The sequence below is a fragment of the Saccopteryx bilineata genome, chromosome 3 (assembly GCF_036850765.1).
Source record: "Saccopteryx bilineata isolate mSacBil1 chromosome 3, mSacBil1_pri_phased_curated, whole genome shotgun sequence".
Classification (NCBI taxonomy): Eukaryota; Metazoa; Chordata; class Mammalia; order Chiroptera; family Emballonuridae; genus Saccopteryx; species Saccopteryx bilineata.
In genome coordinates, this window is record NC_089492.1 from 182,537,651 (window position 1) to 182,551,435 (window position 13,785).

At 41.3% G+C, this 13,785-nt stretch overlaps 1 non-coding gene across 1 annotated transcript; it reads right to left on the minus strand.

The window, feature by feature from the left end:
• Nucleotides 1-4,359: 4,359 nt before the first annotated feature.
• Nucleotides 4,360-4,435, minus strand: TRNAD-GUC (transfer RNA aspartic acid (anticodon GUC)). Its single transcript has one exon. It is a non-coding gene; the product is annotated as a tRNA-Asp (tRNA).
• Between the last annotated feature and the right edge of the window lie 9,350 nt (nt 4,436-13,785).

Here is a 13,785-nt window from a genome sequence, read left to right on the forward strand (position 1 = left end):
TTTTCAGATAAGGGAACTGGATTTAGAGAGGTTTTGAAACTTGTCCAAGTTTTACATTTTGTGGCAGATCTGACATTTGCACCTAGTTTTCCCCCAGTTCCCCAGTTGAACTCATACATTTCACACCGAGAAAAGCAACTTAATTTTTTCCTTACATCACATTTTCACTTTGACTTCCTCAGAGCTGCTCATAGAGATCAATTCTACATTGGTTACTACCCTCTAATCTTTAGAGAGTTGCCCATAAGTGATTGCTGAAGCAGAAGAGGACAGAGACATCTACCTGGAGAGAGGGATGTACTTGAGGGACAGCATGATACCAACCCTGTGAGGATTGTGTAGGAGATTAGACTTTTGGCCAGTGACCATGTCCTTGCCTTCGGAATCCAGGAGGTAACAGCTGCCCCACAAAAGATCTAGGTAAGAATGACAAAGGGAATTCAATGATGTTTGACCAATACCTTCCTGTTACTTGCTCTCACACATCTCTTAGACCAGGCTTGGCTTCTAAATCTTTCAATTGGTGCCCAATTACAACAATGCCATGCATAGCTAAGCTAGCAATGGAACCCTCTTTCTCAAGAGGCAGGGGTGTCCATAATGGGGAATAGGGAAGCCCAGTTTAGTTTCTTTTTCCCCTACACTGGGGTCATTGCTACTTCATGGCCACCTTCAAAGTGCCCACATGTTCCATCAGATAAAACTCTACATACCAAATGACCAAAGACTTGGAGTTCCTGGAATGAAGTGATATTGCTGATGCAAACATCATTACCACAGACCTTGGGGGATGTTTGCTTTCTACAATGTTTAAGACAAAAAATAAGTTTATACGGGGAGGGACAATCATGATCCAGACATGGACTGCACACAGCCCCTGCTCTTGGAAAGCCCGCTGTCTCCTAGGGCCCACCAGGGCTTCGTCCTTCCCCTAAGCATCTCTTCAGTGGGTCCAGTTATTCCAAGACCAAAAAGATAAGTATAATTTTTCTAAGTACACAAATGATTAACATGTCTTTAATAGATTGAATAGAAAATAATCAGTTGAGGAATGTCAAGAAACTGCACATTTTGCCGGGAAAATACTGAAGCTGTCAGGAACAATATAAAATTTTATCCATTTTTGAGGACAAGATGGTGATGGAGTAGGCGGACATACCAACTTCCACCTCCCAAAACCAAAGTGTATTACAAACTAATTTTAAGCCATCATCTGGGAAAACCAACTTTAGACTAAACTAAGAGGACTCTTCAACCAAGGAACACTGAAGAAGCCACACTGAGAATGGTAGGAAAAGCAGAAACATGGAGAGGGCTGCCCAGCTGCCTGGAGCGAACGGCACCCTGGAGAGACTTGAGTGGTGGGAAGTGAGTTTAGCAGAGAGAGGAGGGTACTGAGTCCCAAGAACAAAGGCCCAGCTGCAACCCCAGAGCCTAGAAGAGGCGTATGGACAGTATTTAGCTGGAAACAAGACAGGATACTGTTTGTGAGAAAGAGACTAATTTCTCAGACCCAGGATTCTTCTTAAAGGGACCATGCAGAAAACCTCTCTCAAAACCACTCACCTCGGGCTCCAGGAGACAGGGAGAGAGGAGAGGACCAAAGCAGTGGGAAGATAGTATAATCTAGGAGGCACAGGGAGAAATATTTTGAGAGACAGCCACCCTAAACTCTGGGACGAGTCACTCCCTAAATCTGAAGTAAATATTTCCCCTGGAAACAGCAATACCAGCAAAGGGAAGCAGGACACCAGCCAAACAAGCTCTCTCATGGCACTCAGAGCACAGTTGCTTAGAAGGAGGGAGCTTTGTGGACTACAGTAGTGAGTGTTAGGGTCTGAGCTGCAGCGCCCCCACCCACGTGGCTGAGGGCTCGCCCGAGGGTTGGCAGCAGCAGGACAAGGAAGTACGGTTCTGTCGGCAAGGGCGGAAGCTGGCTGGCCACCACTGAGGCCCAGGTGTGAACTCAGTCTTGCCCAGCTGGGGAGGAGGGGATGTGCAAAGGTGGTCAAGCCCAGCTGCGGGCTGCCTGCAATCCACCCTGTGGGGGAGAGTAAGGAGCCCCGGAAGAGGTGGAGACCTGCCCTTGAGCAAGGGTGCAGGAGCACATCATTGCCCCACCTGCGGAACCAAGGCTTGTGGCCTGGACTTGGGAGCTGGCTCCTCCCATGAGGGTGGAACCAAAAGCCCAGAACAGGTGGAGTCCTACTACTGAGAGTGCACATGCAGTCCCGCCCAGCCCATGGAGCCAAGGCTTGCAGCCGTCCCATGAGGGGCACCTCCTGCAGGGTCAGGGCAAAAGCCCCGAATCAGGCAGAGAACCACAGCTGAGCAAAGGTGCTCACCCCAGCCATTAGATCCGAGCATAATGCCACCCACGGGGGAAGGGCGAAGGCCAAGGCCACCAAGGCTTATACACCCAAAGATGTGATCACAGCCACTCCTGTGAAGGAAAGGTGGAAACAGCACCAGTAAGGAGGCACTGGCAATGTCCATACCCAAATGCTCTAGGCAGCAACAGCAGAGGGGGTGGCGGGCCTGCAGACAGATCACACCTAGGGAACACAGAGACCACATCTACTGGACTCCAGTGGCAAAAACCTTCTTTTACACAGACAAAATGAGAAGGCAGAGAAATCCAACACAAATGAATCAAGAGAAATCCCCAGAAAAGGACCTGAATGAGTCAGATATAACCAAATTACCAGATGCAGAGTTTAAAATAATGACTTTTACTGTGCTAAAAGACATTAGAACAACAATGGGTAGTCACTACAAACACCTAAATAAAGAGATAGCAAATATAAATAAGGACATTGAAATAATAAAAAAGAAATCAGTCAGAAATGACAAATACAATATCAGAAATGAAGAACACAATGGAAGAAATTAAAAGCAGGAAGGGTAAAGCTGAGAATCAAATCAGCAAGTTAGAGGACAAGATAAATTAAGGCACAGAAGCAGAGCAGAAAAAAGAAAAGAGACTCAAAAAGTCTGAGGAAACTCTAAGAGAGCTCTGTGACAACATGAAGAGAAATAACATCCGCATCATAGAGGTTCCTGAAGAAGAAGAAGAGACAGAACAAGGGATAGAGACTTTGTTCAAACATATCATGGCTGAAAACATCCCTCAAGTAAGGCAGGAAAAAGTGTCACAAGTCAAGAAGCACAGAGAACTCCAATAATAAAAAACCCAAAGAAATCAACAACAAGACATCATAAATAAAATACCAAAGCTAAGTGATAAAGAGAAAATATTAAAAGTTGCTAGAGAAAAAAAGACTATCACCTACAAAGGAGCCCCCATAAAAATGACTTCTGACTTCTCAACAGAAACACTTGAGGCCAGAAGGGAATGGATAGAAATATTCAAAGTAATGCAGAACAAGAGCCTACGACAAAGACTACTTTACTCAGCAAGACTATCGTTTAAAATTGAGTAGAAATAAAAAGCTTTCCAGACAAAAATACCTCAAGGAATTCACTATAACCAAACCAAGACTGCAAAAAATGCTAAGGGGCCTGTTGTAATCAGATCAAAGGAGAAAAAGCCTATAGCAAAAGAGGAATACAGTTTTAAAGAATAAAATGGCAATAAACAACTACATATCAATAATAACCTTAAATGTAAATGGATTAAATGATCCGATCAAAAGACATAGGGTAGCTGCATGGATAAGAAAACAAGACCCATACATATGCTCTCTACAAGAGACATACCTTAAAACAAAAGATGCACATAGACTAAAGATAAAAGGATAGAAAAAAATATATAATATTTCACACAAATGGAAATGAAAAAAAAGCTGGGGTAGCAATACTTATATCAGAAAAAATGGACTTTAAAACAAAGACTATAGTAAGAGATAAAGAAGGTTACTACATAATGATAAAGGGAGCAATTCAACAGGAAGATATAACCATTATAAATATCTGCGCACCTAATATAGGAGCACCTAAATATATAAAGCAGACTTTGATGGATTTAAAGGGCGAGATCAACAGCAATACTATAATAGTAGGGGATTTCTTTTTCTTTCTTTTTTTTTTTTTTGGATTTTTCCGAAGCTGGAAATGGGCAGAGACAGTCAGACAGACTTCTGCATGCGCCCGACCAGGATCCACCCAGCACGCTGACCAGGGGCGACACTCTGCCCACCAGGGGGCGATGCTCTGCCCCTCCAAGCGTTGCTCTTTTGCGACCAGAGCCACTCCAGCGCCTGGGGCAGAGGCCAAGGAGCCATCCCCAGCGCCCAGGTCATCCTTGCTCCAATGGAGCCTTGCTGCGGGAGGGGAAGAGAGAAACAGAGAGGAAGGACAAGGGGAGGGGTGGAGAAGCAGATGGGTGCTTCTCCTGTGTGCCCTGGCCAGGAATTGAACCTGGGACCTCTGCATGACAGGCCGACACTCTACCACTGAGCCAATCAGCCAGGGCCAATAGTAGGGGATTTCAATACTCCACTAACATCACTAGATAGATCCTCAAGAAAGAAAATTAACAAAGAAACAGCAGACTTAAAGGACATACTAGATCAACTCGATTTAATAAATATCTTTAGAACCTTTCACCCTAAAGCAGCAGAATATATATTCTTTTCAAGTACTCATGGTACATTCTCTAAGATAGACCACATGTTACGGCACAAAAGTGGTCTCAACAAATTTAAGAAGATTGAAATCATATCAAGCACATTCTCTGATCACAATGGCATGAAACTAGAAATCAACCACAACAGAAAAACTGAAAAATACTAACACACTTGGAAACTAAATAGCATGTTATTAAATAACAAATGGATTAACAATGATATCAAAGAAGAAATAAAAAAATTCCTAGAAACGAACAATAACGAGCATACATAAATTCAAAATTTATGGGACACAGCAAAAGCAGTCCTGAGAGGGAAGTTCAGAGCACTAAAGGCTTACCTAAAGAAGCTGGAAAGAGCTCAAACAACTTGACCCTGCATCTAAAAGAACTAGAAAAAGAACAGCAAGTAAAGCCCAGAGGTAGTAGAAGGAATAAAATAATAAAGATCAGAGGAAAAATAAATGACATAGAGGCTAAAGAAACAATACAGAGGATCAATGAAACAAGGAGCTGGTTCTTTGAAAAGGTAAACAAGATTGGTGAACTTTTAACCAGACCTCACCAAGAAAAAGAGAGAGATGACTCAAATAAATATAATTAGAAATGAGAGTGGAGAAATAAGAACTAACACAACAGATATACAAAATATTGTAAGAAAATACTATGAAGAACTGTATGCCAAAAATGAGACAACCTAGATGAAATGGACAAATTCTCTTGAAACACAAAATCTTCCAAAAATTAATCTGGAAAATCAGAAAACATAAACAAACCAATTACAACAAATGAGACTGAAACAGTTATCAAAAACTCCCAAAAAAGAAAAGTCCTGGGCCTGATAGCTTCACAAGTGAATTCTACCAAATATTCAAAAAAGAACTAACTCCTATCCTTCTCAAGCTATTTCAAAAAATTTAAGAGGAAGGAAGACTTTCTAGCTTCTTTTATGAGGTGAGTATAATTCTGATTCCAAAACCAGGCAAAGACAACAAAAAGAAAGAAAATTATAGGCCAATGTCCCTGAAGAATTTAGAACCTAAAATCCTTAACAAAATATTAGCAAACTGGATCCAGCAACATATGAAAAAAATTATACATCATGATCAAGTGGGATTTATTCTTGGGAGGCAAGGCTGGTACAATATTTGCAAATCAATCAATGTGATTCATCACATAAACAAAAAGAAGGAGAAAAACCACATGAAAATTTCAATAGATGCATAAAAAGCATTTGATAAAATCCAGCACCCATTCATGATCAAAACTCAGCAAAGTGGAAATAGAGAGAACATACCTCAACATGATAAAGGCCATCTATGACAAACCCACAGCCAACATCATATTCAATGGGTAAAAATTAATAGCAATCCCCTTAAGATCAGGAACAAGGCAGGGGTGCCCCCTTTCACCACTCTTATTCAACATTGTTTTGGAAGTCCTAGCCACAGCAATCAGACAAGAAAAAGAAATAAAAGGTATCCAAATTGGAAAAGAAGAAGTAAAACTATCATTATTTGCAGATGATATGATATTGTATACAGAAAACCCTAAAGTCTCAGTCAAAAAACTACTGGACCTGTAAATGAATTCAGCAAGGTGGCAGGATATAAAATTAATACTCAGAAATCAGAGGCATTTTTATACACTAACAATGAACTGTCAGAAAGAGAAATTAAGGAAGCAATCCCTTTCACCATTGCAACCAAAAAAATAAAGTACCTCGGAATAAATTTAACCAGAAAGATTAAAGACTTTTACTCGGAAAATTATAAAACATTGATAAAAGAAATTGGGGAAGATATAAACAAATGGAAGCATATACCGTGCTCATGGTTAGGAAGAATAAACATCATTAAATGTCTATATTACCCAAAGCAATCTATAAATTCAATGCAATGCCAATTAAAATACCAATGACTTACTTCAAAGACATAGAACACATATTCCAAAAATTTATATGGAACCAAAAGAGAACATGAATAGCCTCAGCAATCTTGAAAAGGAAGAATAAAGGGGGAGGTATCACACTTCCTGATATCAAGTTATACTACAAGGCCATTGTACTCAAAACAGCCTGGTACTGGCATAAGAAAAGGCATATAGATCAATGGAACAGAACGGAGAACCCAGAAATAAACCCAGAGCTCTATGGACAACTGATATTTGACAAAGGAGGTAAGGAAATACAACAGAGTAAAGACAGCCTCTTCAAAAAATGGTGTTGGGAAAATTGGACAGCTCCCTGCAAAAAAATGAAACTAGACCACCAACTTACACCACTCACAAAAATAAACTCAAAATGGATAAAAGACTTAAATGTAAGCCATGAAACCATAAGCATCTTAGAAGAAAACATGGGCAGTAAGCTCTCTGACATCTCCCGCAGCAATATATTTGCTGATTTGTCTCCACAGGCAAGTGAAATAAAAGACAGAATAAACAAATGGGACTATATCAAACTAAAAAGCTTTTGCACAGCTAAAGACAACAAAAACAGAATAAAAAGACAAACCACACAATGGGAGAACATATTTGACAATACGTCTGATAAGGAGTTAATAACCAAAATTTATAAAGAACTTGTAAATCTCAACACCAGGAAGACAAACAACCCAATCCAAAAATGGGCAAAAGAAATGAATAGACACTTCTCCAAAGAGGGCACACAGATGGCCAATAGGCATATGAAAAAATGTTCAACTTCACTAATGATTAGAGAAATGCAAATTAAAACCACAATGAGATATCACCTCACACCAGTCAGAATGGCGCTCATCAATAAAACAACACAGAATAAGTGCTGGCGAGGATGTGGAGAAAAGGGAACCCTCCTGCACTGCTGGTGGGAATGCAGACTGGTGCAGCCACTGTGGAAAACAGTATGGAGATTCCTCAAGAAAATAAAAATCGAACTGCCTTTTGACCCAGCTATACCACTGTTAGAAATATACCCCAAGAACACCACAGCACTGTTTGAAAAGAAGAAATGCACCCCCATGTTTATGGCAGCATTGTTAACAATAGCAAAGATCTGAAAACAGCCCAAGTGTCCATCAGAGGACAAGTGGATTAAAAAGCTTTGGTATATATATACTATGGAATACTACTCAGCCATAAGAAATGATGACATAGGATCTTTTACAATAACATGGATGGGCCTTGATAACATTATACTGAGCAAAAGAAGTAAATCAGAAAAAACTAAGAACTATATGATTCCATACATAGGTGGGACATAAAGATGAGACTCAGAGACATGGACAACAGTGTTGGGATTACAGGGTGGGGGGAGGAGAGGGGGGAGGGGAGGGGCACAAAGATCATGGCTTTTCAGCATTTGCCATATTCCCCCTTTAATGACAGCAAATATTTACTTATGGTGTTTCCACTGTGGAGACTGCTGTCTTAGGGACAAATGCTGAGGAACTATTTCAGCAGTTCCTCCTTCTTCAGGGACTTGTATGTCAACATAGAGCTCCATGTTTCATGGGACATACTCGAGCTCACTTCATGCTCCTTGGAGCTTTAGCACAGGGGAATGCCCCCCCTTTTTTTTTCTTTTTTTTTTCTCTCTTCTTTTCTTTATTTTTTTATTGTTGTATTTTTTCTTTTATTTATTTCTTTTTTGTATTTTTCTGAAGATGGAAATGGGGAGGCAGTCAGACAGACTCCCGCATGCGCCTGACCGGGATCCACCTGGCATGCCTACCAGGGGGAAATGCTCTGCCCATCTGGGGTGTTGCTCTGTTGCAACCAGAGCCATTCTAGCAACTAAGGCAGAGGCCATGGGGCCATCCTTAGTGCCCTGGGTGGCTTTGCTCCGGTGGAACCTTGGCTGCGGGAGGGAGGAGAGAGACAGAGAGGAAGGAGAGAGGGAGGGGTGGAGAAATAGATGGGCGCTTCTTCTGTGTGCTCGGACTGGGAATCGAACCCGGGAATCCTGCACACCAGGCCAAGGCTCTACCACTGAGCCAACCAGCCAGGGCCTAGGAATGCCCTTGTTGATCAAGCTACCCAAAAGAAAATTATATAGAGCAACCATGACAGACCGAGCAAGTCAGTCTCATACTATTCATCACCAGAACGCTGCAGCCCGGTGTAAACAGTTTCAACTTTCTCGGGAAGTAGCACGGCAGATTGCGAAATCCTGTCCAAGGGGTCCTATACTGCCCCTTCATTTAGAGTTAACCCTCAAGGACCCCTACCAGGACAACTTTGGCAGATGGATGTTACTCAGATACCTTCATCTGGCAAACAGTCGTATGTCCACATTACAGTGGATACATATTCCGGATCTATAGTAACCTCTGTCAGAACAGGAGAGGCTGCTAAGCATCTTATAGCTCATTATCTGTATGCATTGTTCTATTATTGGATTTCCTAAACTGGCTAAACTGAAAATGCTCCTGCATATGGAGCAAAAGCATTCACTGTATTTTGTCATGCTTACAATTTTTAAAGTTAAGGTATTATTAAAGTGTACTCAGCAAACATTTTAAGGTCAATTTAAAAAAAAATTTTTTTTAAAGGGGGTAGTCATATCTTGGAACTCCTGCGGGTCTACCATATCATACTTTTTACTTAAAAAAAATTTACATTTCTTTTGAATGCTGATGAACAGGAGACACCAAATCTTTTTCTCCTGCAAACTACTACCTTCTTTATTAGATCGAGCTAATAACACTGTTTTGTCTTTTTCCAAATAGCTCCAGATATATGGAAAAGATTTATATAGGCAGATGGGGATCCTCAAACCCCTCAGCGAGATCTTCTGAGCATGGCTTTTAAGATACCTAGAGGCAGAAAAAGCCCAATAGAGATCAGGGGAACTACCAGCTTTTAGGATACACCCTTAAAGGCTCCAACGCCCCAAAGGGGTCTCATAGGATGCCATCTGGATTCTGCTTCAATAGTGGAAAGGAAGGTCATTGAGCTAAAGCCTGCCAGGCTTACATGCCTCTGCTGTGAGGAAACAGGGACACTGGAAGGTAGGCTTCCCCCTCACTCCTCTAAGGGAGGGTTCGGTCTCTTCCAGCCCTGCTCCAGCCACCTATGACCTAACCTTGCCCAGAAAGCTGGGGTTTGCCACTGAAGGCTGAAGGTGCCCAGGGCCATCAGCCCCATCTACAACACTGTGGAAGAGCCTAGGGTATTGCTTCCAAGAAGCAGGTAAACTGATCTCATTTGCACAAGGGCCACTTAACTATGTTTTGCCTGAATAGTCAGGTTTTTTATTCTTCCCTCAAATATCTCTGTTGTGGGTGTTGATAGTCCTATTTTCTGCTGCTTTGCTTAATATATAGTGTTTCCTTTATCCCTCCTACCTCAATGCCCCACTCATATTTCAGGCTGGGACCTACTCCTAATTTAGAGCTCTCTTTCCCCCTTTTGCCAACTTCTATTACGAATCTACCTTTGCCACCCAGCTTAGTGTATCCCAAGGTTCTCTTTACCATGCCACAGTCACAGAGCTCCAGGGAAAAGCAACCTGGTCTCATCTCTCCAGGCAAAGGAGAACAGAAGCTCCATATCCACGCATGCTGCAGATGGCTTTTCCAGTCTACCTGAATCATTACCAGCTAGAAGCAGCGGTCATTGGGACTTGGACATGAGCTGCAAAGTATAGAATGGTGACAACTCCAGTGCCATGCGGACTTTGCCTGGATGTGGACTTTTCCTGGACTCCTGCTCCCTGTGACAGCTCCTAACAGACTGAACTGTGGTTGGGTTGCATTTTTCAGGGATTTGGCATGGTGATGGGGCCAATTGGACTTGGTGAACATGTTAAGGACACTACTCTTTTATGGATTCTTGCTGTATTGGCCAAGAGTTTGCTTAAAGGCTTTTAATCACTGTAAAAAAATAGAAGACTGGATAAAGAAGATGGAGCACATATACACCATGGTATACTATTCAGCTAGAAGAAATGATGACATCGGATCACTTACAGCAGAATGGTGGAATCTTGATAACATTATGCGGAGTGAAATAAGTGAATCAGAAAAAAACAAGAACTTCAGGATTCCATACATTGGTGGGACATAAAAATGAGACTAAGAGACATGGACAGGAGTGTGGTGGTTAGGGGGGGGGTGGGGGGAGGGAAGGAGGGAGAGGGGGAGGGGGAGGGGTACAAAGAAAACTGGATAGAGGGTGACGGAGGACGATCTCTCTTTGGGTGATGGGTATGCAACAGAACTGAATGACAAGATAACCTGGAAATGTTTTCTTTAAATATATGTACCCTGATTTATTGATGTCACCCCATTAAAATAAAAACTTATTTATAAAAAAAATAAAATAAAAAAAATAAAACACATACTTTTTTAAAAAAAGTCCTTCTGGTAAGACTCCTGAAAAAACTCAAAAATATTGGTTTGTAAAGACACATGCACTCTGTGTACATCATAGCATTATTCACATTGGCCAAGACATAGAAACAACTAAAATGTCCCTTGATAAAGGATTAGAGAAAGAAGAAGTGGTACATATATATATACAATGGAATACTACTCAGCTATAAGAAATAATGAAATAGTGCCATTTATGACAATATGAATGGACCTTGAAAACATTATACTAAGTGAAATAAGTAAATTAGAAAAAGCTAAGAACTATATAATTTTACACATAGGTGAGATATAAAACTGAGACTCATGGACATAGATAAAAGTGAAATGGTTACCAGGGGCAGATGGGAGAGAGATGTAAAAAGAGACAAATATATAGTGATGAATAATGATTTGACTGTAGGTGATGGACACACAATGCAATCAGCAGTTTAAATGCTATAAAAATATTTACCTGAAACTCATGTGTTTTTATGGACAAATGTCACCTGATTAAATTTAATTTCTAAATAAGTAAATAAGAAAATTTAAAAAAGAAAAAAATTCTTATCCATTTTCAAGAAAGAGGAAGCAATTAGACCTATTCTCAAGAATAAAGTGGAAGAGTTAATTCTCCATTACTTGTTTATATTAGATTAATCTGGGATCAGTATGGTGGATATACATTACACTTCCTCCAGTAAATTCAGTTTTGCAGATAAAGATGTACTTCTCCTCTGATTTATTTTTAGTTGCTTAAAAACTGCACCACATTTTGCTGACCACATATATATTATATAAACCGCCTATCAGTTCCCTGAGGTGATAATTACTATTTGGGGAATCCCTCTTGAGAAATGAGTGAATGTTCTAGTGAAAAGAACTCTGACTTAGATGCTGGGAGATCGAGAATTGATTTTAACTTTACCCCTAACTAGATGTGAACTTACAGACAAATTACTCCACCTCTCTAGTACTGTGGAAAGCAAGGAGCAAAATTAGATATCTTTCCAAAGTTCCTCCCAGCTCTACAATTCTGTCTTTGTCCAACTCTCATAAATAAAAGCAGGAATTTCCTCCAGTATGAGAACACTGAAGCTACTGGGAGGAATGGTAAAGAGCCCTTGGATCTGGTGGCGGAGCCAGGGACCCTAGAAACAAGTACATAAAAAATAGGCAGGGGTAAAGGCTGCTGCCTAATTCCCAGGAAATTCCCTGGGTAGATTCCAGCTGGAAGGAGCTGCTCCCGGTTCCATCCAGAGTACATGTTGAAGATTGGTGCAGTGGGATTCTTTGGGGTGACCCATTTATTGTCCTCTGATTCAGTCAAGGAATGCTTTCATCAACGAAGGGGTAGTTTTAAAAAATCAAAGCAACAAGAGTGAGGTTCAATAAAGAACGATACCTTGGGTAAAAAGAGATGCATCTTCCGTCCCAGAGGCAACAGAGGCGCTGCCAGGGCTCTTGTGATGATAGGAGCAGTGAGTCAGCATATGCACCGACAGCAGCGTGGCCCCTTGAAAAAGCCTCACCCCTCTGTTGAGATACAAGATAGCAGCAACAGTGGAAGCAGCCAAACCAAAGAGCTGGCCCAACAAAATGTTCCAATTTCAAAGAGAACATAGGAGACCCCCAGATCCCAGGTACAGGAAAAGAGGAGACTTTGAAAAGGAGAGGTGTTCGAGGGAGCCTGCATGTGGATAATTCACATGCAATGCTAATTCTCGTTTTCCTGACAATGTTCAGAAGTCTCCTTCTCTGGGTTCCTACAGCCTGGAAAAGAAAGATTTACATTAAAGCCAGAGTCCCTGCCAACCACACACCTACAGAGCCTCGGCATCCACTCCATGTGCTGTTCCACACATTGACTTCTCCATGGCCTCTTAGTGTAGCTACTGACTCCTCCAAGGGGGAGAGAGGGAAAGACTGAAGTCCAAGGCAGAAGCCATAGTCTTTTTTAAGCCTAACCTTGGAAGTGATATATTGTCACTCCTGCTGTATTCTATTTAATCACACAGACCACCTGTGGTACCGTGTTGGAGACGGTTATAGCATATGAATATGGGGTGTGAATACCAGAAAGCAAGGATCATTGGGGACCATCTTAAAGGCTGGCTACCACAATTCCCATGGGGCCTTCTTGGCCCTCACTTTCTTAGGTTCAGCCATCTTAATTGGTTTTCTTTCTCTCTCCTTTTTTTCCAACTTTCCTCCTCAAAATGGTGAAATCCCCCCCCCTAATCCTCATCTTCTATCCATTTCTATAGGGTCTCACCTACCCCAAACAGGCATTTCCAGAAGCAGTTCTCTAAAAGGAATTGATAGTAAATCATTTTTTAATTTTTACCCATTTTGGAGTTTCTTTATGTATTTATTTATCTATTGGCCCATGATAACAAAAGGAAAACCTTTAAATAACCGTAAATCCCTGAAAGTTTCTTAAATTCTTCTCCCAACTTTCCCCATTTCCACTTAGCTGTGCTTTCATCAGTCATTTCTTGTCTATGCCGTGACCAGGAATTGAACCCACAACCTTGGTGTCTCAGAAAGATGCTCTAAATGACTAAGCTAGTTGACCAGGGCCTAGTACAGTCATTTTTGATCTGCCATTGCTATCCACAGAATCACCACGAGGTTGCTCTTCTACCCAAGATCACAGTGTTCTTTTCCTGTGAAAACTATTTCCTCCTTGGAAGCTGGTGAGTGTACTTGTCCCTGCATACATTTCCCCATCATGTGTCCCATGTCTCATCATATCCAAGCTCTGAAGAAAGACAGTGTGGCTGTTAAATTGGCTGTCTGGGGAGAGAACACAGAGAGTAACTGCCCTTCAATGTCAATTGGGGACATCATGAGCATTATTTG